This window comes from Zonotrichia leucophrys, chromosome 4 (genome assembly GCF_028769735.1).
Source record: "Zonotrichia leucophrys gambelii isolate GWCS_2022_RI chromosome 4, RI_Zleu_2.0, whole genome shotgun sequence".
Lineage (NCBI taxonomy): Eukaryota > Metazoa > Chordata > Aves > Passeriformes > Passerellidae > Zonotrichia > Zonotrichia leucophrys.
This window is the reverse complement of record NC_088173.1, coordinates 46870726-46898123: the sequence shown is the minus strand read 5'-3', so window position 1 is coordinate 46898123 and position 27398 is coordinate 46870726. Positions and strand designations below refer to the sequence as shown.

The following is a 27398-nucleotide window of genomic DNA, read 5'->3' as shown; positions in this document are numbered from 1 at the left end:
GCTTTGCCTGCAGTGTGTCCCTTGGGGAGGGTGGCCTGGCTGGCAGCTTTGGCAGAAGGCAGTGGGAGAGACAAAAAGCAGTGTGGGTAAATGAAGGTGGTATAAAATGCAATCTTATCCCCTAAAGAGTTGCAGCTGGAGCAATTACTAAAGATCAGGAGCAGGCCTGATGTTAACAGGCCACACCTGTGGCCAATAAGAGCAGTGGTATAAAAGAGTGGATTGGTGGGCTCTGGAGTTAGATGGCTGCTGCAAGGACCAGGAACAGTCAGTGCTCAGAGGAGCTGCCTGCGAGAAACATTGAGGAGGTATGGAACTGTGGTGATAGGGAATTTTTGCAATGTACTGATAATAGAACTCCTGCAATATAATGACAATAAATGGTGGCCCCAATGTGATTCAGGAAAAAGGACTTGACTATGTGATCCTGTGGATTTGGGATGACTCTGTGGATTTGGGACTAACCTATATGACTCCATGGTTTTGGGATGGCCCTGTGGATTTGGGACTAAACTATGTAGCCCTGTGGGTTTGAGGAAACAGGATTTGACCTTATAACCCTGTGAACTTGAGGACAAGGACTTGACTACTAAACTATTGGTAAAATATATCAATTACAGCTATTAGCGTTTCTTAAATAGGAGTATAAAAGATTTTGAAGATAAGTACTTGGTAAACTGAGAAAAGCTGCAAAACTGAACTAACACTCAGAAATATATATTTGTACTGTAATATGTTGTCTGAATGTTTGTATAATTATTGGTTCTGAATGAAATATATGACTGTGTCATAATTTGAATATGTGCTTCTAGAAATGCTGCAACTCTCTAATTAAAAGAAAAAGAGGGAATTGGAGAGGGATACAGTGTGGGTAAATGAAGGTGGTATAGAATGTAATCTTATCCCCCAGTGAGTTGCAGCTGAAACAATTACTAAAGATTTGGAGCGGGCCTGATGTTAACAGGCCACACCTGTGGCCAATAAGAACAGTGGCATAAAAGAGTGGATTGGTGGGATCTGGAGTCAGATGGCTGCTGCAAGGACCAGGAACAGTCAGTGCTCAGTGGAGCTGCCTACAAGAAACATCAAAGAGGTATGGAACTCTGGCAATATGGAGTCCTTGCACTATAATGGTAATAGAACTCTTGATATATAAGACAACAGATTTTAAGGTGAGTATGCAAATGGAGTAAGGTGAATAAAAAACACCCAGATGACTTTGAGCATTTTTGAGGTTAACTCTGCATCTTCAGTGTAAGGAACATTATGAAAAAAGTGATTTCTGTGATGCAGCACGTGGCTATATTCCTGTATCTCAATTTTGTTAAATAGTAGTGTGATATGATACTGTCAGGCCATTCATTACTGGGTTTTGCCTGGGACCCTGGTTGAGCACCTGAGCCTGCAGCAAGCTTTAGAGCCATGTGTGACCATGTTCACAGGGGATTTTGGATGAGGGAAGACATAAGGATCTGACTCCATGTTTCAGAAGGCTTGATTTATTATTTTAATATATATATTGCATTAAAACTATACTAAAAGAATAGAAGAATAGAATAAGAAGGAATGATAACAAAGGCAGCTGTCTTGGACAGAGTCTGAGCCAGCTGACTGTGATTGGCCATTAATTACAAACAACTGCATGAAACCAATCACAGATGCACCTGTTGCATTCCACAGCAGCAGATAATCAATGTTTGCATTTTGTTCCTGAGGCCTCCCAGCTTCTCAGGAGGAAAAATCCTAAGGAAAGGGTTTTTCATAAGAGATGTCTGCCACAGCCATGGCTTCCTTGTACCAGCTGCAATTCCTTTATGCACTCAGACTGACTTAATGCAGTGGCTTAGACAATTTTCTGGTGGCATTATGAATCCATAGGCTGTTCACATCAGGTGAAAACTATATAACTTTACTGAATCCTACTTGTGGGATTAACTCCTGATTTTTTCCTCAATGGAAGAGGTTGTTTTTTTTTTTTTAGTGTAGCTGAACCCTCTGTAGGACATACAGCCTTTTATATGCAGATTGCTATAATTATGCTTTGGAATAGCGTTGAATTCCCAGTGGCTTAAAGGAGAACGTGAAAGGACAAATGGTAAGCTGAGCTGAAGGAAATGAAAGTGGCATGTATGTCCATCTAAAATTAGATGTAGGGGTGAACAGCTCTTTACACAACCACACCACCTCTTGGAAACTTCTTAGAAGGATCTCTTCAGCTGCAGAGGAAAACTTGGGTGGCACAGGAACACTGCCTGGGGACAGCTTATCAACCTATATTTTCCTTTTTTATTATCAAAAGGTGAGCAGGGGCTGAGTAAGGCAAGAGAAGGAGACCTCCAGGGAAGCTGCAATCCACCACTAATTCACATGTCCCAAAGTACCACATAGGCACACATATATTTTTGATCACTTTTAGGGATGGTGATTCCACCGCTTACCTGGGCAGATTGGAAAAATACCTGACCACCATTTCAGTGAAGAACTTTGTCCTAATACCCAATCTAAACCTCTCCTGGAGCAACTGGAAGTAGTTTCCTCTTGCCCTATAAGCCTTTGTTAAGGTGGGGGGTTTTATTTCCCCTCTAATCATGACAAGCTGAGACAGATGGAACTTTTCCATCTGGAGAAGGGAAGGCTCTGGGGAGACCTTCCAGTACCAACAGGAGTGGAGATGGGTTTTTTTACAAGGGTATGGGATAGGACTGTGACCATGTTCACAGGAGTCTTAGGATGAGGGAAGAGATGAGGATCTGACTCCATGTTTCACAAGGCTTGATTTATTATTTTATTATATATATTGCATTAAAACTATACTAAAAGAATAGAAGAAGTTAGCCTTCTGCTGAAATCCTAAGAATAGAATAGCAAAGAATGATAACAGAGGTTTGTGGCTCAGCTCTCTGTCCAAGCCAGCTGACTGTGATTGGCCATTAATTAGAAACATCCAGCATGGGCCAATCACAGATGCACCTGTTGCATTCCACAGCAGCAGATAATCAATGTTTGCATTTTGTTCCTGAGGCCTTCCAGCTTTTCAAGAGGAAAAATCCTAAGGAAAGGACTTTTCATAAAAGATCTCTGTCCAATAGAACAAAGGGGAATGGCTTTAAACTGAAAGAGGGAAAATTTAGACTTGGAGCACGGTAGGATGGTATTTTGGAGCATTGCTGTGCATGCATTTCCCTTCAAATCAGTACCAAATATTGAACCTGAAAACTGGGATACTGTTTTTGGTTGACGAAAGCCAGTCTCTGTTCTCTGCTTATTTTTAGTGTTCTAAAAATGCTAAAAAAAATAATCAAAGCATAATAAATGATGAAATGAAGCTGAGCAGGAAACAACTGCTCTAAAGGTAATATTTTCAGAATCTTTAAGTTCTCTATGCATATTGATAAAAACTTTTTTTTTTTTAAGGGTGAAGCAGTAAGAGATTTTCTTCAGCTAAAGACAGGCTGAAGTGTAAGAATTTAAGAAACTTTCTCTGCCACGGTTGAGTACTGGTGGTTGTGTAGAAGCTTTAGAAATATCCCCCTTTTTCATTCAATCCACAGAAAGCCACTGCCTTGATCTACCCAGTTTGAGGGCTGTAACAGAAAGCTTCACTTTCCTCAAGTGCTTGAAAATGGATTATCTCAGTTCAGAGGTTATAAAGAAACAGTGAGAAGACTGAACACGAGCTGGGATTGAGTTGTACTATAGCCATATGTGTTTAAATGGTACTAATATTGAATTGTTTGTGGTTTGAAATGGTTTGGAGGTGGAACAGAAAATTGTGGTAGTTTTGGATGTTTGAGAATAGGGTAAATACCCTACAGATATTAAGATTGTTACTCTTGGGTGGATGAACCATTTAGAGCAGCTCTCTAAATGTTTTGACTACACGTCTGTAAAAGGGAAAAATGTATGTGTTATAAATTATACAAATGCACTACTGTGCTGTTATGGACGTCACAAAATGTACACAAAAATATAAAGGGCAAAAGGTAAGGTAAAGAAGAAACAATCATATTCAAAAAAATTAAGTGCACAAGAACTATTTTTGTGGACACCAGTGGATTGTCCCAGTGGCTTAAAGGAGAACAGGAAAGGATAAATGGTAGCTGAGCTGAAGGAAATGAAAGTGGTATGTATGAAAAAATGCCACTGACTTAGAGCATCTTGATAGTTGAGCAAGTAAAACAACTAACTCTGTGTGGTAGAAACAAGCAATGGCACAATTTGAAGTGCTTTTATGACTGTGCAGTTCATTGTCCTATTTCTAACAAGCTCATGTCCTTCCCCTCTTCCTCTGTATTCAAATTCTTCACTAGATTATCATCTTTGTGTGGTCATAAATATCTTAACTCAATTCTCACTGCCAGTGAATTTGAATTTTCTTGGAAATACTCAATGAACCTAGTTCCACCCTTTGCTGTGATCTTATCTTCTAGAGTTCTGAAAGGCAAGACAAGTTTTAATGAAGTTTTTAGACTACAAAAATAGCTGAAATCTTGAATATTTGAAGTTTTTTGAAGGGATCTTGAGATCAAGACCTATTAATTTCTGGGAAACTGGACACAAGTTGGTGTCCTGAAGTTCAGGCTTAGGTTCTGCTTTCATTTTTAGATGCTATTTCTTTTCCCTGCTTCTAGCTGTTCTTTTGCAGTGAAAAAAGTTATAAGAAGACCGGTATGAACAATGCATCTTCTTCCCTGTAACCAGCACATTTCTGGCACTGGGAAGAGAGAGGGAGCTAAGTGACAAGTATGATTTCTCTGATAAGATCTCATGTCTTGGAATTACTTGGTTTTATTCTTGCTTTTAGTCAAGGAAGTTATTTTTTAAAAGTTTTTCCTTGGGTTAACACTTTAGAAAATCCTCATGGAAATGAGAAGGAAATAGGTTGTGTGTTTTCATTATGAAAGTGAATCCTTGCTCCCAGCAGGAGTGTAGTAGCTTCACTCACACTATCAAATGAAAAATGAGTAATTAGAAAAGGAGTATTTCCATGTTCAGCAGCCCATTGGCTCTATAACCTCCCAAAATCCAGCTGGTGTGGTCAGGGTGGGTTTTAGAGGGCTGAAATAAGAAAGGAAAACACTTTGTGCCCACTCTAACACAGTGCAGGGATCCTTGAGCCCTGCCCAGCTGTCCCCAGCATGAAATCCTGCCCTCCGTAAGCAGTTTTCCTCCTTGGTCCCCAAAATAGATGCAAACCCAGAAAAATATATGCAAATGGTTCTGTGGCTGCTGTTTTACTTCTGGGACCTGAACTGGTGTTTTTGCAGGACAGTGCGCTGTGCTGACTGTTTTTATTGATACTGTTTGAGATATTTCAGCTGATTTGTACAGACTGATGCCTGCAGACTGTGTGGTTCCTGACAGCTTCTGCTTAGTGCAGTAAGCAAAAGACTTATGTGGTACATAGAGCTTGTTAAAAACTGGATTCCAGAGTGGAATTCCTGAACAGCAGACCTCTCCAGTCAACTGGCAGGAAATGCTGACTGAAAAGAGGATATACCAGTGTTTATTTTTATTTATAAAATAAATATATATTTAAAATATATATAATATATATATTATATATATGATATTATGTATAATATATATAATATATACAATGTATATTTATATATTTCATTAATTTTAAATATTTGTATATAATATATAAATATATATATTATATTACACAGGAAAGTAAAGGTTCTGATTTAGACAATTATCATGCAAGCTGGCAGTGAGTTCAGGTGAAATTTCAAGGAACAGGTTTGTTGCTTAGCATCTGGAGTAGTGCAGTCAGGGTGCATGACAAATATACTGCTGATCAGGCGAGCTGAATGTAATATTAAATGTATGTAATATTAAGTCATGGCTGCACAGGGAAGGGAAATTGTATTTGATATCCTGGGAGCTGCTGCACTCTTGGACATGTTTCACTTTCTGTGGCAAAGAAGGAGGGTGAAATTGCTCCTTTCCTGGTGTTCTCAGGCTGAGCAAGGCTCTGGAGGACAAAGTGAAGTGGTGAGGCAATGAGAAAGGAAGAAAATGGGGATGTTGCTGGCCAAGCCCAGCTGCAGCAGGGGACACAGACTTTAAAGACCTAAGAGAGGTTTGTCTGATGGCTGCTCAACTTGAGAATGTGCTGAAAGCTGTTGGGCTACTGATCAGGACTCTGAGAGACCCCTACCCCTATTTCAGAGATCTGAGTAGAGGGAGAGAAATATTTCTCGTTCTTATTCTGATAACCCCCTGTTCTTTTTGGTTTTATTTTTTTAATTTTTTTTTTTTTTTTTTTTTTTTTTTTTTTTTTTTTAGTTTGGAGTGGGTTTTTCTAGTTTTGGGTGGGTTTTTAGTTTTTTTTTTTTTCTGCTTATGTATTGCTTTACAAAAGGACATCTGGATGCGTTCTGAGACAATACTGCTCGAGACTGTGAGCCTGTTCTCTTGGAAGAGGCATAAAAGGATTAGGCAGCCACCCTTCCAAGTTTTGTTGAGTTCAAATCTTGGTATGATCATGGATATTTTTGTTTCAAGCTGTTCTTTTTCTTTGAACGTGGAGCAGAAATTTGATTTGAGGAATTGGTTATTATCTCTGTCAATAGCAAAGATGCTTTCTTGGAAATTTAAGTTACAGATACATAACCATTTATTTTTTATGTAGGCAATTTTGTGTCTTTTGATGCGTAAAAATCTTGGTTTTCTTTATTTAAGAAAAAGTCCACTTCTAAATTGCTTACAGATTTTTTTTTTTAATTCATAAAGGTTAAGGTCTCTGAACTTTTCTGATGAAAATAACCTTACTTAATTTGAAAGAAATTGCATTTCATACTGCTGTCTATAAGGCACCTCGTTATTGTTGTTGCATACAGTAAAACTGCTTCTTATAAGTCTTTTTCTGTAAAAATGCCTTTAATCTTGCTGGGGAGGAAGTTATTTTCCCTAGTGTTCGCTTCTTGCTTAATATCTGTCTTCCTTCACTCCATTCAGGAGCTGAGATGTAGGCAAACAAGCCTGCCATTGGAAGATTCAAAAAGTGGCTTAATTATTGCAGGCCTTCTCATTGCTGAGACAACTTTATATTTATATTTTAGGGATGCCACAGTGATGGCTGTGTGGGCTGGTATGTTTGCATCTCCCTCACCAGTGATTTATTTCTTTGAAAAATCAGTGTTTGAGAACTGCATAGATATGAAGGGAGATGCCAAGACTAAAGCTCTTGATTCCTTGCCCTCTTACAACAAAATGTGAACAGGTGGGCTGGTAGGTCCCTCTTGCAGGGTGATGTCTCCAATGGGCTCAGGCCCAGGGTTTGTAGATACTTCATTTTAAAATAATTTTCTCATGATAATTAACTTCAAATGCACCCAAGGCATTTGAATATGCTGACCTGTAGCACATGGTGTGCTGTTCATCCCTTGAACCTTGTCCCATTTCTTACAGATCCTGCAGGAAAAATGGTTAAGGGTTGGATTTGGATGACAGAAGTGAAACCCTGGTAATTTTACTGTTAGACTGATTTTTGTAGACAGCAGAATCAGATATAAAACTCTTCAGCTATCTCTATCTGTGATGGTGTTCACAGGGGTCTCAGGTTGAGGGAAGAGAAGAGGATCTGACTCCATGTTTCAGAAGGCTTGATTTATTATTTTTAGATATATATTACATTAAAACTATACTAAGAGAATAGAAGGAAGGATTTTTATCAGAAGGCTAGCTAAGAATAGAATAGCAAAGAATGATAACAAAGGCTTGACACAGCTGGACTTTGATTGGCCATTAATTACAAACATCCAACATGGGCCAATCACAGATGCACCTGTTGCATTCCACAGCAGCAGATAATCAACGTTTGCATTTTGTTCCTGAGGCCTCCCAGCTTCTCAGGAGGAGCAATCTCAAGGAAAGGATTTTTCATAAAAGATGTCTGCGACGCCTATCTATTCTGATCTTTTCTTACTGTTTTTTAGCAACATTAAACTTAGATATGAGGTCTGGGATCCCTTTCATCTCTCCTCTGCTCATTTGCTTTTGATAAACCATCCTTCCTTTTACTTTGACTTATGAGACTGGATTATCTTTGACATGAGAATTGTGTCTCTAGTGAGAGGCAGGAGTGGTGAGGCAGGTTCATGCACCCACTGATCCACAAACCAGCATTTCCCTTGAAATGCAGCTGCATGGATTAACCAGGTGTCCTCTGTGGGCATACAGGGTTGTGGGATGCCTACAGCTTGCTTAGCTGAACCCTTTTCTATATTGGGATCAACCAGTTTTGTTGATTTTGCTGTCTCAGGAGATAAACTGTGGTTTATTCCCAGATCCTGGGAATAAACGTGAAAGAATTTACATCCCTTTGCAGGTGAGAGTTACAGGATTTAGCATGTTTGTTCCACTGTTCTCTGAAGAAATCAGACTGATATGCTGCTTAAGAAATTAGGTTCCATGCTAAGGATTGTACAGCACTCAGAGCAGTAGAGAGGACAGAATTCCAGGTGCTGTTGTGAGCATTCCTCAGCACACTGACCCTCAATTTGCTTGGAGCCTCAGAACCACTTTTTGCTTCTCACCCAGGAAATATGGACTTACATATGTCTGTCAGTCCCTGGGACAGGCAGAACCTGGTTTAAAGCCCTCTCCATCAGTCCCAACAATTCATGGTCTAGAATCCTTTCGCCCTTGTTAGTCAGATGGAGCCAGCTGATTCTAGCAGTGCCAAAAAAGAATTAATTGCCCCATGATCCAAAAAACCCAAATTTCCACTGAAGACACCAGCTGTTCATTGATAGTGTGGGTTCTCCTGCTCCTTTCATCATTCATCCCTGCTGCTGAAGGGACTGAGCAGAACAGCACCTGTGTGGGGCTCCTGTTCCCCCAACCAATTAACCCAGAGCCATGAAAGACTTCTTAATTACCCTGGCACCCTTCTGATCTACCTCAGCACTGCCAGCCAAGAGCACATAATAATAAGGGGGCTAATTATATTATTATAGTAATCTATCAATGTTTTATCAATATGTTATTATTAAATATGACAACAATGGTATTATATTTATTATATTATAGCTAGGAGAGAGATGGAAGAAGATTGTTAGTCTAGATGGGGAAGTTGATTCTGGTTCTTCCTGTATTGCTCTTAGTGAAGAGAATAGGAAGCATTCAAAGAATATATATAACATATATATATATAGTTAAGCGTGCGTTATTTTGTATGTGTTATTTTGCGAATATATATTATATAAGGAATATAAGTGACCTATCTGCCTGTGGGTCACTTATCTTCTTTAATTCCAAGAGCAAGGAGGACTGCAAAAGCCCATCCAGGAACAAGATGTTTGAGTGACCTGATACATTGCTTCTGCTTAGGTTAATGGTGGTAATTTGAAGAATTAATTTATAATTATTATTTAATGCTACATATGCTTGTTAGATTCTGTTTACTATGATAAAATATATAATTAATTTTTAAACAAACATTTCTTCACTGTATTTCAGACTGACTTGAAGGGAGATGTGCAGAAAACATGAAAGATAGCCAGAGGAGTGCTAGAGTCTTTTTCATGGCTTTCATTACATACCTGATGAAAAATTAGGAGATAACTCTGCTTTTTCTGATGCTTTATCAACTGGGTTATAATTAATGAAGAGAGGAGGGAGCTAGACCTGTTGCTGTTCTTTTAAGGATGGAAAAAGTGGTAAGCTTCATTCCCTGCAGTTTTTGATCTTTACTGGAATAACTAGAGTATTTAGTAGTAGTTAGTAACTCTAGTAGTTACTAACATGAGTACTTGCAAAATAGCAAACAGGAAAGAGAAGAAAGCAACAAGAATAACCTGTGTTATTCAATAGGATCATGTGAACTTTCAGAATGTATTTGCAAATATGGCAATAAAATGTTTTAAGGAAAAAAATTCTTATTCACAGTTCATTCTGAACTCTGTAGACATCTGAAGAACCTGATCCAAATTATAACACTACTTTGTACATTGAATTTGAAGTTCAGTCTTTAATTTCTGGTATAACTTTAGGTTATATAATTGCTTTGAAATAAGACCTAGCTGAAAATTACTTGAGCTGCAGCAGTTGTGAGGAGCAAAAGAGGTGACTGTTATTTCTGAAAAGTATGAAGGACACGTAGTGGAGCAAAGAAGGCACTGATGTACTCAGAACAAATATGTATATATCTGACATTACAGAATGGTTGTAGGAGGAGAACTGCTGGGAATTTATTTACATAACCATAAAACCACTTCTTATCCCAGAAGATGTGCTGGACTGGGGAAAGTTGCAAGCTATTTAATATGACAGAACAAAAATCTGGCTGCTGCTGGAAACAGGAGGTGGAAACACAGAATGGACGGGTGATATTTAATGAACAGTAGCTGTGTACTATTGAACATCAGAAAAGGATCTATATAGCCAGATTAAAGACAGATGACCTTTTTAGAGTTTAGTTAACCTTTTGGTCACTTTTGAGAGTTATCACTTAGGAAGATAAAGGTCGAGCTGGAGCTTGGTCTTCATATATTATTTTTTTTTCCGCTGATGAAAGTCATGCCTCTCTGTTCTGCTTTCTTAGGGAGCTGTAGGAGGAGTACAGTTTAACCAGAATAGTGTGTGGAATGCTTTTATATTTTCCTAATCCTTGTGAAATTGATTTTTGAAGAGGGACTCCTTTTGTACTAAATGAATGGTCCTTGATCTTTAATCTTTTCAGTATCTTCTTCTTAGTGTAAAAAAAAAAAGTTGTGAAAGAGATCAATGTTTTATATAAATTGATGCATTACTTCAAAATAATTGCTCAAAATGGCACCAACTAATCTTTGGATGGGAAGAAAGACCAAACTACTGTGCTCATGAATTCCAGAATAAGCCACAGCAATTTTATTACAGTAATCTATGGATTAATGGGTGTACATACTCCTGACTGTTTGTGAAAATGGCGCATTGATTTATAGCTACTCCAAGTAAGTCCATAGCTAGGCCTTTTCTAAGAAATCTGTCTAACAGCTGCTGGTTCTCTGACAGGTTATTGCTTTAGTGTCCTGTGATGTTTTTTTGCCAGTTTTTTTGCCAGTTTTTTTGCCTTGGTTGATTCTATTTTTTTTTATTATTATTTGCATGTTATAGTCCAGCATTTGTGTGAAATTGCAGGCTGGCTTCAAACAGTTATTTGACCAGTTTCAGCATTTAGGTTGCTGATAGAGGTGGGCAGAACACGTTCTGAATTTTTTATTCTATTCACATCTATCCTTTTTTTAGCTGGCATAGGATCAAAATGAGGTGAAATTTTGCATCGCACAGGGAACAGATGCATCTATATCTAGGTATCCAATTCTTGGTTTCTATGGATGTTGATTAGTTCCCTGGAGAGTGGAATTGATGCACAGGGAAGGGGGTCAGTGGGTGAGAGATACTGAGGTTGACACTTGTGCTTTTCCTTCTGCCTCTCATGAGAGCAGCAGAGACTGTCAGTAGTTTTGAACACAAAGACTAAAATGTGTAGAAAATAAAGAGTTGTTACCTAAGTGCAAATAATTAAATACCTGGCAATGTATTTCATACAATACCAGTTTTTGAGTTTTTTCCTAAAACTTTAACATATGCAGTCATCAAATGTCTCATGCTAACATTAGTTTTAATGAATGTTTTATGGAAAGTTTGGATTGAATAGGAAAAAATAACTTCCACCAACCCTCCTGGAAGGTTATGTAGGCTGTGGAATTCTGTGTTGCACAAGAACTGGCCAAGTGGAAGTGTTTCTAGGCCATCTTTTAGAACCATTAGTGTTGGAAAGGACCTCCAAGATCATGGAGTCCAACCTTTGACCAAACACCACCTTGTCAGATAAACCACAGCACTGAGTGCAACATCCAGCTGTGTCGCAGACATCTTTTCATGTAAATCCTTTCCTCAGGGTTTTTCCTCCTGAGAAGCTGGGAGGCCTCAGGAACAAAATGCAAACATTGATTATCTGCTGCTGTGGAATGCAACAGGTGCATCTGTGATTGGCCCATGTTGGATGTTTGTCATTAATGGCCAATCACAGTCAGCTGGCTTGGACCGAGGCAGCTGCCTTTTGTTGTCATTTCTTTCTTTTCTATTCTTAGCTTAGCTAAGAGAAAAACTTAGCTTAGCTAAGTTCTGAGAACTTTTCTTCTATTCTTTTTAGTGTAGTTTTAACATTACATATATCATAAAATAATAAATCAAGCCTTCTGTAACATGGAGTCAGATCCTCTTCTCTTCCCTCATCCTAAGACCCCTGTGAACATCATCACACAGCTGTTTCTTGAACACTTCCAGGGGTGGTGATTTTACTTTCAGAGCAGCCCCTTCCAATGCTTAACCACCCTTTCCATGAGGAAATTCCTCCTTATACCCAACCTGAACCTCCCCTGGTGCAGTTTGAGGCCATTTCCTCTCATCCTGCTGTTTATTACCAGGGAGAAGTGGCTGATCCCCACTTTACAACACCTCCTCTCAGGGGGTTGTAGAGAGCAATAAGGTCTCCCCTGAGCCTCCTTTACTCCAGGTTAAACCACTCATTGAGCTCAGCTGCTTCTCACAGGACTTTCTCTCTACACCCTTCACCAGCTCTGTTGCTCTTTCCAGAGAGGCTCCTCAATTTCTTTCTTCAAGTGAGAGCCAATCACTGCCTTGCTTCTGCTGGCCAGACCATTTTTGATACAAGCCAGGATGCCATTGGCCTTCTTGGCCACCTGGGCACACCTGGCTCATGATGGTTCTGCTGGGGGTACCTATTTCTGCCCCTTTGCCCTGGGTAAATCTCCTCTTCAGCTTCTTTATGCTATGTGCAATGTTGTGCAAGTTGCTGCTCTCTTGCCCCGAGTTTTCAGATGGCAAACTCATCTACTTAATCCTCTTCCAAAGAAGATTTTCCCGTGTCTTTGTCCTCACAACAACATTTGGCATATTTTCTACTTTTTCGATCGTTCTGAAATGGGATTAATAGGATTGTATGCAGTGTGGGTTCATAAATGGTCTGTAGGAGGAATGGTGTGACCGTGTTCACAGGGGTGAGGGAAGAGATGAGGATCTGACTCCATGTTTCACAAGGCTTGATTTATTATTTTATCATATATATTACATTAAAACTATACTAAAAGAATAGAAGAAAGGATTTCACCAGAAGTCTAGGTAGGAACAGAATAGCAAAGAATGATAACAAGGTTTGTGGCTCAGCTCTCTGTCCGAGCCAGCTGACTGTGATTGGCCATTAATTACAAACATCCAGCATGGGCCAATCACAGATGCACCTGTTGCATTCCACAGCAGCAGATAATCAGTGTTTGCATTTTGTTCCTGAGGCCTCCCAGCTTCTCAAGAGGAAAAATCCTAAGGAAAGGATTTTCCATAAAAGGATGTCTGAGACAGAATGGCTTGCTGTTTTTTGGTTTACTGTTCTTTTCCTGATAATCTCAAACCTTTTATTTGCCTGCTTTTGAATAGTGAGCTAATTCCAGTATTTTTTGGAGTGGTAACTCTCTCCTTAATTTGTTTTTGTGATGCAAAAATAATTTTTTCCTCCTCAATGTACATTTTTGCATTCGTCTTCATCTTTACTCATCTGCTTAAGGTACTCTCCAACCTGTCACAGTAATCCTCAGCTCTTAAACTATGAACTCTATATCCTCTTGTCTTTTCTCTTTGTGCATCATCTTCTCTCTGCCCCATCTTGATCACTTGAGTGCACTAAGCATTGAAGAACCATATATATGTTTCAAGGACTAACTTAGCAACTGCTTTGAAAGGGCAATTTATTTTTTCATTAATAAGTGATCAAAAGATAGGAAATGAAGGGTGGGATCTTCTCTCATCTAATTACAACTCTGTTTCTTTAGGAGCCTTTAATGAGGATTTGTGACAAAAGCCTCTAGGAAACATGAGTATACTTTATTGACAAGATTATCCCTGTGTTCCATGACCCCTTTGAAGGGCTTCAGCTTGAACTGAGAACTGATTTCTTATCCCAAACACATCAGTTTTCTTTCCTTGGTTTGTGTTCGTGTCTGCTAATAATTTTTTTTTAATAAGTGGGTTTTCATTTTTACTTTTCACGCAAGGAATGGATTAAAATTTACTGTTCTCTTGAAACCAGTTTTAAAGATTTTTACATGGCAAACAGACACGAATCATCTTCTGTTTGTGCTCTGCAGGTGACAAGTTACAGGATGCAGTTGTTCAGCATTGCTGTATTCAAATTCCCTCAGGACCATTTGGATGAACAGCTGAGTGGCTGTCTGTCATTTGTCTTTTATGCACATTTTGTGGATTTGTTCTAAGATGTTTTCTGCTGATAACTGGGTCAGGTGTTGATGTTCAGCTGTGAAATAGCAGTGTTGGCAAGGCAGTGGGGCTGTGAGTGAATGGCTCTGAGGGCTCTGCTGCCATAGCCTGCTTGCTGTGGTTAACATAATCTCTTCCTGTGTGGATATTAAAATACAGACAGGAAGAGATCTTGTAAATCTTGGACAGCTTTGGCTAGATTTAAATGAATGAGAAAATGAATGAGGTTTCTTACACAGGGCAGGGTTTTCTCCTCTTGGCTGCTGTGACTGTGTGAAGTGATGTGAACCAACAGGGAGGGATGCACAGAACACACTGGGAGGAGCTGAGGACCTCATGTGCATGCTTGAAGCATATCAATGTGCCTTTTGTCCTTTTTGTTTATTTTTGGTTTCATTCTAATCTGATTCCATGGGCTGGCTATCTGCTTGACAGGAGTACAAGGGGTGCTTTGATTTAACTTGCCCCAAAAGGAGCCCAGCGTCCACAGCACTGTGCAAACTGAAGCAAAGTAAAAATCTGCGCTTGAAAGCTTTTTAAAGAGGGTTTCCAACCTGCTGATCCCTAAATGTTGGAGTTCCTGGTGTTCTGATGGATGCTGTTCAAGGTCTGCTTAGGTCATTGGCAAGGCAGGACAGACTGACTCTGGTATTAGCTCCAATCAGAGAATGGTGCTAATAATGCCAAAATTGTGGGATTGATCCCTGTCTAGGACATTCACTCCAGAGTTAGAGGAGCCTTCTGGGTGCTTCCCAACTCAGTGTGTTCTGTGGAGGAGCTTTGAGGAATTTTGCAATAGCTGTTTCTTCATGGATCTGTTCCTTTGGCGTGTGCAACAGGATGACTCAGACTCTTTCCCATGTTATGGACACCAAAAGTGGGGTGAGGATTTTTTTGTCACAAAGCTGACACTGAAGTTCTATTATAGACCTTACCTAAAGATCAATAAAAACTGGCTCACTGTAAGAGGAATTGTCCATTACAAAGCTTCTATTGACATGGAGTGACCAGGGAATTAATATTGAAACTGTCTAGGCTGAAATTAAAAGCAGATTTAGCCAAGAAAGGGATGCCATAGTGGATATTTATGTTTTTATTTAAATGGTGTGTCCTTTTGATTCTACGTAGTTGATTCTGTAGTTTTGGAATATAGTCTGTGTAGGCTTTCAGAAGCTTTTTTAATATAGTTCAAAGAGACTCCTTTTACTCCTAAAAACCAAAAAAGTAAGAACCATTCAACTGATTACATCAGTTCTTTGTTACTTGGCTTTTTTCCCTTAGTTAGAAAAGCAATAAAGTTATGAATTTCTCATAATATTGGAAAGGTCTGGAACAATTTGCATCAACTCTTCTTCAAAATTAGAAGAGAGGAGATGCACATAAATTACAGACTGTTGTGCCAGACTTCATATTGATGGAAATTAACTTTGACAAGTCTTTAGCTGCACAAAGCAGGGCTTACCACGAAAATTTGAGCAGACATTTAAATCTATAGCATGTTTTTGAGGTGCCACTCATACATATTGTTTTATCTCTAAAACAATTGTTTGAACAAGAATAGGATGTGAAAATATCTCTCATAATTTTGTCCCAATTCCTGCTCTTGGAGGTCTTTATGCTTTCTTAATTCTCTGTTCTATATTATCTGTGTTTATTTGATGACACAGGAAAAATAAAACATTGCCAAACATCTAGCCCATAAAATGAGATTGACCTCTTCTAACTGGAAGTCCAGCACAGAAAGTTATGTAAGTAAGTCGATGGTGACTTTTTCTGGAATAGCAATAAAAAACAAATGGGGTGCATTCTAAAGTGCTGACATAGAAGATTAAATGAAATAATTAGAACAAAATAAATCTTTCAAAGGAATGCATGCTGATCATTGCATATTTAAATCCTGCATAAGTCAAGTGAAGAAATTTTATGAAATAAAATACTCTGTACCTTGTGGCTTGTAGAGATATGTGCAGCACTTAAAAGAGCAGAAATGGAAGCAGGGTGTTTTGTTTAAGATTAAAACAAAAATCTTTCTAATATCTAATTGCCACAAATCTAATGCTGGAACAAGTGGCTGAGTTCCATGTGTTGCTGTTTTCAAAATATACTAAACCTCAGAACAGTACATGTTATTTCTTGTGCTGGTGCAGTGTTCTCATAGAACTTTAACTGGATATGTGGATATTTAGTAATTAGCTGATAGCCTGTGTGAGGTAAGGGGATTTTCTTGGAAAAAAGCAATTTTAACTATAAAGGATTGATATAGTGCTTCTAATAGTACACAGTGTTTTCCACACTTCCATACTTGAAATGGGATTTAAGCACTTAATGAAAAAAGTCTGTCTAATTATCTAATTGCATTTCAGTGTCACTAGCTTAAGTCACATTGCAAAGATTCAGAAATAACTTTTTAGTAGATATCTGCTGGCAGTGCTGGTCTTAACAGATTTTTCTCTGTTAATGTTGGTCTGAATTAGGAGTGTCTTTAAATAAAACATCTGCATCTTAATGAATGTTGAGTAGATTTATGCCCTTTATCTATCCTTTGACCTTAATCCTTATAACTCATCCGCGTGTCTAATCCAGAAATTCACATTAAGTCACTTATTCTGTCTTTCCCTTTTCTTTGGAGTTTGAGAGAAATAGGGTAAATAATGTATGATACAATTTTTCCTGTGTAGACAGTTCCTCCCCTCTTGCCCTGACTTTTTGCATCATCATTATCAGTTTAACACATTTTATTAATAAAAAGACAGTCTAGTCTTTCCAAAAGAGAAGATATGGAGAATAATGGAAAAGTAAGGTAATTGAAACAGTTCTTATTACACTGGTTGGAAATTACATTAATTATGTTGGTGTAAGGCCCTTAAAAACTCACTTGACAGGACTCTTAAAAGGACTTACAGCTTTTCATGTACTCTGTGTTAGACACACAGGAGAAATACCAACTTAAAAAAAAACAACAAAAAACTTTACTGGCAAAGCTGAGAAAATCAGAGACTTGACAAAAGTTTAGAGCAGCATTCAATCAACATAAAACACTTGAGGAGATATTAACTTTAGCCCACTCAATTCAGCAAACTCCAAACTTATCCGTTTTTGAGTTACTCAAAACTCTGGGAAGTGTGAATTAGAAGAAGAAAGACAGAAAATATATAGAAAAGAACAAATGTAGTGGCCTGAAAGGTTTTGAGACTGCAGTCTCCTCCAATCTCTGCTCCAAATCTTGCTCCTCCAATGCTCCTGCTGGACTTGGCAGGAGCAAGGAATAGTTGTTTTTGTGAAACGTAGTTTTGAGTAAAATTATTTTTGAATCAAGGCTGTCAAATGTATTACTAAGCTTAACCTCTTGAATTGTCACTATTTGCAAACCAGCAGGTGGGATTTAGGTTAAACTGACTTCTATCAAAGAAGTGTCACTGTTTATTAAAATTTCTTGGAAAACAAGATTCCCTAAATGTTTTAATTTATTGCTACAAGGATAAGCTTGCCTAAAACATTTTTCTACATGCTGAGAGATACATGGAATACTGCAAAAGAGATCATCAGCTGCCTTGTGACAGCAGTTGTTTCATTATCTGCCTCCTCATTCAAGTCTCCCCATGAAGCACTTCACTCAATGCTGTTACATCCTACAGTGTCAGATTCTGACTATGAAAGATGTGATTTGCATAAGCAAAAACTCAATTTAAAATTCTGCCTTGCGCAGGGTCTCGGTAAGAGACTTTGCACTTCAAAATCTGACTGCTGCTCCTACCTGAAGGTATTGTGGGCCTAAAGCCTGCCAATTCCTGATGTGCACAGCTGTGAGCATGGGCAAGAGCTCCATGGAAGAGCAAGTGCACGAATAAATTTGTCAGCCTGCGTTGCTTGGGTCCGTGTGTCTGTGAGGATCTGTCTGCAGGAATGAGGTTCTGATGCTTGAAGCTTGCTTTGCCCTTTGAATTAGGGGTGTCTGGTGGGAAAGGGAGCTGGTGGATTTAATAGTAGGGTGCCACAGCTCAGCTGTGCCTCTTCTTGAGCTAGCAGAAATTATTTAGAAATTGTAGGAGTGATTTGGTGGCTAATTCTAACAGTATTAATCAAGACCAGTCATTCTAAAGATGTAGGCAGCCATTCAGACTTTTCAAACATCATACATTTTAACAAAAAAAAAAATCTCAAACCCAAGTCCCCCAACAAACCCACACACTGAGGGCTGACTCCTATACCTTAAATTTTGTCAATGACTTTATAGTTTTCACCCTTGAACAAGAGCAGCTGCCAGTGACTTCCTGTCATCACGCTTGTCGTTCTTCAAACACCCCCTTACTCCCTATGGAATGTTGCAGATGCAACAAGGTAGGCATGTAGTGTGGTTTTGCAGGCATTAAATCCAAGTCTGTGTGCCAAAAAGTTAATCTAAGGTCAAACGCATTCCCTCCTCAATTTTACTTTACACATTGCTCGTCTAATGCCAGTCCTGGCATTTCTGAAGGTGTAATTCTTTGGTTTTGGAATGGGCAGTCCATGAAGGAGCTGGAAGTGTCCTTTGTTAGGATCTTGTTAGCTTTTTCTTGATCTCTAAGAGTATTTTGTAAGACATCAGGATATATCACTGCAGCTGAGTTCCCAGGGCCCATTTCTGGGCTATGCCCAGTGTTGTGTTTAAGTCTGAGATTGCACAGGTTTGGCTCTGTTGTAGATAAGATTTATGGGGGCTTGGATGCCATCTTTCCCAGACAGATTTATCTGTGGCAAATGGGAGAATAAGATATTTTGAATCTGTGGGATAAAGAGGCCATGTGCAACTGAGTTGGAATTTGACTGCATAAAACACTTGGCTCAAACAAGGGACTTTTTGCACCTCAGGCTCTTCCAGCAATGAGCAGGATTGGATGTTGATACCATTAATTTCTATAGCTTTCCTTAGTCATTCTGTTATGTTTGTTTAATTATTTTATTTAAAAACCCCTAAAAAATATTTAAGGTAGTAGTAATTTTAATTGAATCGTTTAGGAAATATATAAATAAGGGATAACTTGGTTTTAATAATAGTGCATAAGTAAAAGATACTGCAGGGTACGGAGGGTAGAGGTTTTTTTTTTTGTTATTTTAAGTATAAGCTTGCTAATTCAAGATTGTTTTTATGTTATGTGTTAATGTTATTTTTTTTCATTTTTGGTTTGTTATTTTTTTTGCTTTTATTATTTTTATTATGCATGCGTTATTATTTGGTTTGGTGGTTGTACAAGTTTTTGGGGGTTGTTTTGGATGAAGACTTTTTGTTTTTTAATTTACTTTTGGGTTATACATGTGTATTAAGTTAGTATAACAAGTTAAGACTAATGTATTATTGTATTTATATATTAAGGTAACATTTTTTTTATAATAAGTATTTTTTGGGATTGAATTAGGTTTTTGGTTATTTTTAGCAACTGTATCTTTAGGTTTTTTTGTGGTTTTTGAAAATATTTTCTGGGAAGGGGGGGTGGAGGCTTCTTTGGCATTACAATTTTTTAATTATTTTATTATTTGTAAATATTAATTATTGTATTAGTATTGATTATTGTTTTAATTTTTATCAGCACGAATCATACTTATTTATCACAATTCAAATCCTGATTTCATCTGCCATGATCTGGGAAGGGTAGCCTTGCTTAGTTTAAGGATATCAAGAGAAGGGCTATGATTTTACCAGATTTGGAAATATGCCTACCAAAACCTTTCCTGTGTCTCCTTTACAGGAGTGCTTCTCTGCACCCAGGTCTCCAGAGATGTGGCTTGCTTTTTTTCACGCACAACCCTATTCTTGGCTTTATTTTTTTTAATTTTAAATGAAAAAAAAATCCACCTTGGCTATTAAAATCTCCCATTAATCACAATAATATTTTTCTTTTTTGACTGCAATAGATAATTCTGTCTATGGTTGCTAACTGGCGAACCCTGGAGAATCCTGCTGGAGTGATTAGTGTTCCCCTTCCCACTTCATTCCTGTTGTCAATCCACTCTCCAAGGCATAGTGGAGAAATGTATACACTTCGTTATAAAGTATGGAGGGTCATTTTAAATTATCAATTAAGGTGGTTTCATGTGAGGAAGCTGCAATCTGGAGTGATCATTTTCATTTTTTCCCCCTCTCTGGTAGATAGGAAGCAGGGGGCTGTGTGGGAATTCAGGTTTGGCAGCTGTAATCTACAGGGGTAAGATCTGCCAGAGTTTCAGGCTTGGGCAACAAAAACTTGTGTGGCACAAAGCCAAAAATTTGGAGTTTTTAGTGGTTGTGTACTGCTGCATGTAATCTATGCTTATTTGGTGTAAGAACTTCTCTTCCATAGGATGACTATGCCATACAGGTGTCAAAAGTTGTTGTCTCTTTAAAAGCTGTGTTAGGATTTACAGTATCCTGAGTTAATTTTCCCTTTCTGCCAAACCCTTTTGCAGAATCCCAAGCAAGGCTCACACAGAGCAAGTGAAAAGCCCAGTTTGTGTGTGGGTTTTTCTCATTGCACAATTAGAGATATGACCCCAAACACTCAGAGATCAGACCTGGACAAGTGTGTGGGCAAAAGCTTTTATCTCACCTGGCTCCTCTGTGTGTTATCTATGACAGTGATTTATGTCTCCCCTTTCAATTTCTCAGGAAAAATGAGATGATTGTGGATGAGTTTTTTGAGTAAATACAAGAGTTTCGTTTCTACCAAGATGTGGGGTCCAGCAGTGCTCTCCTGGCTGGATCAGTACTTGGGGAGGCTGTGTGCTGGTTTTATATCAGTTACTGCAATCCTGCATCACATTATCCATTACTAAAGCAATTGATCTGAAAAAAAAAATAGCTGAGGCAGGGTTCTTATGGTTCATTAAGGACTTAAATACATCTAAACTGGTATCTGATCCAAACTTGTATCTATTCATGAATGAACACTGGATGCAGTCAGGATTTTGAGGACCTGATAGCAGTTCCTGACACACACACACACCCACACCACCTGGCATGTGTGTGCAGGTGGAAAAGAAAAAATTCTGATTGTCTTGCTAAGGAGTAACTTTGAAACTAGTTTTATTTTGTGGATCTCCAACCAGTGGTGTGAGTAAAACATAAAATAAATAAATGCAAATTATAAATTACGTGCACTGTGAAGGTAATCTATATTTGATCTCTAATATACCATAAATGCAGAATGCAAAAAAATTGGCAGTAACTGTATGGGCTCTCTGGTCTTCCACAGAGCTTGTTGAGGTGGTACAAAAGGGCACACTTCTCCATATTCAGAGTTTTCTAAAGATTTGTTTTAAGGAATGTTATTAGCTCTAAAACAGCATAATTCAAACATTTTCAAATGGTGAATTTCTTGTCTTTTAATAGTATTCTGGGTGGGGTTTATACTCTCAAAGGTGGGTGGGAAAAGACCATTGGTTCATTCATTAAATTAGTTTTTTGAACTTTGCGACACCTTGTCATTGCATGTTACTTTCTTTTCTAACCCTTAGACTGATGTTAGGATTTCTAGTGATGGAAGGCATGGTTAGGTATAAAATATACTTACTGAAAGGTGGACTGTTTGTGGCAATATCTTCTCCAGTTTTACTATCCATCATTCCTGGCCCTAATCTTTTGCATCTGAGACTGCTTCAGGCTCTGAAAGACAAAAAACCCAATGTTGATTAAACCTAAAATCTGTATATAATTCATTATTGGCTGTTTGCTTATGCTGGAAATAATTTTTTGGATAGATCTCCATGGCAAATCTTACATCTTTTATTGTTCAGTTACTGCTCTACCAAGGTAAGTTCCTGCACTGGTTACTTTATATTTGCAGTTGGGATTTTAATAATTGAACAAGACTTTTAAAGAGTAACAACTCTTGAACAAAGAGAACAAAACAATGGGAAACGCTTCTTTACAGAGCAGGACAGCAGTTTGATGCATAGCATTCTTCCCAGGAGACTGAAAATCATGTCAAAGCTTTGGGTGATTTTTGAGTCTGGTTTGTTTTCTGTTAAGAGAGCTAGGCTAAGGCATGTTGTAACCAAAGGGGGAGGTTGTGATATGGTTTTCACCTTGCAGAGAGGCAGACTGATGCTAGCCAGGGTTTCTGTACAAATCACAAACGGGACGGGGCTGCTGTGGAACTGCCTTGAGCTGTTTCATTTTCCAGCATCACTCTCATTACATGGTTATGACAATGGGAAGATGCCACCAGCTCACATCCCAGGCAGCAGACAAAGAACTTAATGTTTCAATTTACTTTATAAGTTTTTTGACCAATCACACAAAGCAAAAGCACATTGACAGTAGTTCTATCCAACTATAAGCACAGGTACCTTTGGTTAAAACACTGCTTGCTTATTTCAAATACAATACCTGCTTGTAAGCCTTAAACACAATGCACAGAGCTCCATTATTAAGCTTCAAACTTCCTAATATCTTGCTAGATAAACTTTTCTGTAGCTTAGAGAGTTATTCTAGACAAGCATTAATACACAGACCATTGTTCTATTTGCCCTTGCTTTTCTACAATTTAAATAATTTTTCTGCTGACCAATCTCATGGCTGCTGCTTAGCTCTAATCACAGTTCTGCTGTCTCTGAGGCCTGCCTTTTGCAGCTTTCCCAAAACCCTCTGATTTTGTGGATTCCCACAGCAGACTAAGTGCCATGAATTGCTGCAACCTTAATTGCAAAATGCTGCTGTCATGACAGGGCCTCTTCATAGAGCAACGTTGTGTGTACCTTTTGGGTCTGGTTGGAATAGACTGTGAAAAAGGAGATAGGAATAGGGTTTGGTCATATATTTATGAGCTAGAGGGTTTTTAGTTGCTCTGAGTTATTCATGCCAGAGTAGCAAAGCTGTTTGTGTGTATTGGATCACAGAGAGGGATTTGGGAACAGCAGAAATGATTAATCCGTGTGCGCTCTAAATTCCTTCCTGCAGAGGATGGGACTCAGTGTAAATGTCAGGAATCAGATCTGGGGAGGGTGACACAGATATTGTGACACGGTGTATTGCCTTTCTTTAAACGCAGCCTTGTGCTCAAATAACTGGGATTTCTCAGTGCCTCTGAGTCAGGCACCTGCATGTTTGCTGTGCTGGTGGAAAGGCCGTTTCACCCCAGCAATTCTGCAGTGCAACCCAGTCCTCTAGACTGCAAGGCAGCAAGTTATGCTGTGGGGAAATACCTCCATGCAAATTAACTCTTGAAGGGGAAGAACTGAGATTTTTCATAACTTTTTGCACGTTATGAGCTATAACTGTAGCAGCCTGTAGCAGCAGTTCTTTCACTCAGTGCCTGGTTTGTTAAAGCACAATACTGGAGCTGTGGCAATGCAGGGCTCAGCTCTCTTCACCTGAGGCTACTCAAAGCATCACCTCTCAGGAGGATTTTGCCTGTGCCTGCTGTGAGATTCATGCTCTGGAGCTATTGTGCTCCAAATGAAACCTGGATTCCTTTGGGACAGCAGAGGTGAGGATGGTTTGAGGCCTTTCCTGGAATATTATTGGACACATCCTGAAGCACTTTTCAATGTGAGATTTTTTTTTTTTTCTCTGTGGGCTTCGGCTGTTCAGCTAGGAAGCCCTTTCTTTTTTCTACATCATTCTTTGTTTCAATATTTAGAAAGGGAAGAAAGGGCAGACTTTTCCTTTCTTCAAAAGGAAGGTTTGAGATGCAAGTTTGGTATTTTCTCCTTGGTATTTGGCTTGGCTCCTAGCTTGGTACATGCAGCAATCTTTTATTATCAATAACAGTTACTGTTCTATGTAATGGTCCTATAATTAATTACACTACTTCAGCAAATCTTTTTAATTAGGCTTGCTCTTCACGTGGTGTAACAAAACAAAAATAAAAGGCCTCTCGCTGTGTTGCAGGCTTTCTACTGACTTGTTTGTGTGCTCTTTTGTGGGCAGATCAGAGGCAGGAAACAAAATAATGCTGGAAAGACATGATCTTGAACCAATGCTTGGTTAATAGAATTCCCTTGAGATATGGGCAAGGCTGTGGGACGTGTCTGATGGCCCAGCAGGGTTCATCAATGTGTCTCAGTGGGTAAATGTGTGTTTATTACAATTTTATGTTTGTCTGACAGCAGTTCCAGCTGCAAAGAGTAACAGAGTGCCTCTGAGGCTATGGCTTAGTGATGTTCTTCTGGTTTTTAGATATGAGCGTTTTTTTTGTTCTGTTTCAAGATAATATAGAAGCCCATGATGTGTGGGAGTTACCTTTTTATTTTTTCTATTTGTCTTCAAACTTAATTTATATTGAATGTCTGAGGTCAATTTTAAATTGGATATCTGAAGTGAAAGGCACTTGAAATTGCTCTCTCAATTTAACAGCAACTTTTTTTGGTAATTCTTACCAGCATGCTTTGTTTAGCTCTTGGTAAAACTTGGCCTTACTTGCTTTTTTTGATGTATAGCGCAGCACAGAAAACAAACAAAAAAAAAATTGAAAAAGGTATAGTGCAGCATAGAAAAAATAAAAATGGTTTTAAACATGCTATACTTAAAATAGCTTAGTACTGGAAAACAGCTCTGTGCAGATTGTCATATTTTAGAAGTTTAAAAGAAAAAATGGTCCACTGTTACTACCCTTTTGTAGAAATATGATGGTTGTTAGCTTGGGAGATCTAACAACAAAAAACCATGTATTTACTATTTTATCTTGGATTCAAAACAAAAAAGGTGCACATACTCTACATGTGTGCTTTTAGCACAAACTCAAACGAGTTTGACAGAGGTGAAAGCCTGAACATGTAAAGAAGGATCCTGGCACTCCATGCAGGTTTTCCTTTGGTGCCAGATGAGGAAAGAGGAATAAAAAGTCACCAAAAAGTTGATGATAATCAGCTGGGTTCAGCTGTTCCTGTCAGGTATGGGCTGGTATGTTGTTGGTTTTAGAAGGAAATGCATGGGGAAGCAGGAAAGGAAGATTTCTCTTACTCTAAAAGTACATTATGTGAAAGAAATTAAAATAAAAAACAACCCTCAAGGTGGGATGCAAATTTGCAATGAGGATGTTTGGAAATAATTTTCGTGACTTAGCACAGAAAAATCATCACTTAAACATATTTTGATACGACTGTTTATCTGGAAAATATTTTAATGCTCTTAAAGGATAATTTACCTGTCAATTTTGCTACACTTTGTTGTGTTAATTAGTTGCTGTAAGGAAAATACTAAAGCACAGAAGGGAGGGAGGGGCATTAGAAAGTGGTATGCGAGCTTCAGAAGTGTAGAAATAGGTTATTTCTGAAAAATGTTAATACTTCAGAATTAGCATATCTTTTACATGTTTGATTCAGTTTCTCAGAGAACTGGATGCAGACAATCCTGACAATCCCTCTTGGGACTGAGTCAAAGTGTGATTCTTGTGTAGCTGATCGAGGTGGTGCTACGAGAGAAAGTTGCCTTACTTCAGATGAAGTTAGAATTTTTCGCAACAGTGGGAGTTTGATATTGTCGCAGCCATCTTTTATGAAAAATCCTTTCCTTAGGATTTTTCCTCCCGAGAAGCTGGGAGGCCTCAGGAACAAAAGGCAAACATTGATTATCTGCTGCTGTGGAATGCAACAGGTGCATCTGGGATTGGCCCATGTTGGATGTTTGTAATTAATGGCCAGTCACAGCCCAGCTGGCTCGGACAGAGAGCCGAGCCACAAACCTTTGTTATCATTCTTTGCTATTCTATTCTTAGCCAGCCTTCTGCTGAAATCCTTCCTTCTATTCTTTTAGTATAGTTTTAATGCAATATATATAATAAAATAATAAATCAAGCCTTGTGAAACATGGAGTCAGATCCTCATCTCTTCCCTCATCCAAGAACCCCTGTGAACACCATCACAGATATTTTTTCAAATAAATCACTGCTATAAGCTCCTGGTTTTGCATGTCTCATGTAAGACTCTCTTGAATATTTTAACAGCATTTTAGTGTTCTGGCTGCACAAGAGCTTTTTCTGCCAGTCAAACACGTTGTGAGTGAAGCGCCGGTTTGCTCTTCCAAGAGAATGAAGAGCAACCAAGCTCAGATGAATTCCTCTTGTATTACACTGATGATTCAGGTCCTTGGAAGATTGTCTTTTTGAATTAACATCTCAGTTTGTCAGAGGCTGTTTTGTAGGAAGAGCTAGAAAATGTGAGGTTTCTTTAATTTATTGCTTCCTTCTTTGGTGTCTGAACTTAAGAAAAAAGGCTGCATAAAAGTTTGGAAGCTTTTTCCTTCAGACATTGATTTTTTTTTTTGTTGTTCTTCAGAGCATGGTGGACACCTACAGGAGTTCCATGAGGAGTTCAGAAGAGAACTTGGATTTGTTTTCACTTGTTCTGTTTGCCCACCAATGCTGCAGAAATAGCATACTGCTGACCTGATTCTAAAACCCCTACTCCTTTCATTCATCATTAGAGAGAGGGAAGATTAATTCTTGTATTTTTCTTTAATATTAGTTTTTTCATATGCAAATTTTCATATTCAAATTTATGCTTTGATTTATTTTGCTGTTTAAAAAGTCACTCTTTTTTTGTTTTCAGAAAAGAAAATAAAGGAGTCGCTTTCATTTCACATGCATGTTTTTATTAAACAATGGTAGGGAAAAACACTGAACTAGCCCTTGGACGAGGTTGGAGCCTCCAGTCACTTAAAGAATCCTGCTTCCTCTTGGTAATATTTTCTTCTTGCAGTATGGTTTCTTTCTGCAGTCTAGAACCTGCTGATGCTGATACCAGAAATGTTGCTGGCTCTTCCTCTCTGAGACTGAGCTTTGCTTTTATTACCTATCTGTAACAGATGTGATTGGAGTCAAATGATGCCAAAATCCTTGTTTTGAACCTATCCTAGTGCATCTTCTTTCTAGTACAGGAATTTTCAGTGTAAATACCAAAATTCAGCTGATATAATAACTTCCTCAGAATCTTTTAAAATATAAAAATAATATATGAAAATTATACCAGTTATATCTCCTACTTGAGATTTAGTGATCATTTCTCAAAACATACCACTAGATTTAAAATATCTTGATCTGTAGATATTTTGATTTAATCTCCTTTTCCTGAGTGATCAGTGATCCAAAATCGAGTTCTCATTTCTTTCAGACTGGGCCTCACAGAGCACCTATTCCACTCTTTATTTCTTTTTTTTCCCC

General features: G+C 38.4%; 1 long non-coding RNA gene across 1 annotated transcript; it reads left to right on the top strand.

Moving 5' to 3' along the window:
- Positions 1 to 251: 251 nt before the first annotated feature.
- On the top strand, positions 252 to 26746 carry LOC135447522 (uncharacterized). The gene is made up of 3 exons (XR_010440181.1): positions 252 to 308; positions 911 to 1093; positions 26515 to 26746. It is a non-coding gene; the product is annotated as an uncharacterized LOC135447522 (long non-coding RNA).
- The last annotated feature ends 652 nt before the right edge of the window (positions 26747 to 27398 follow it).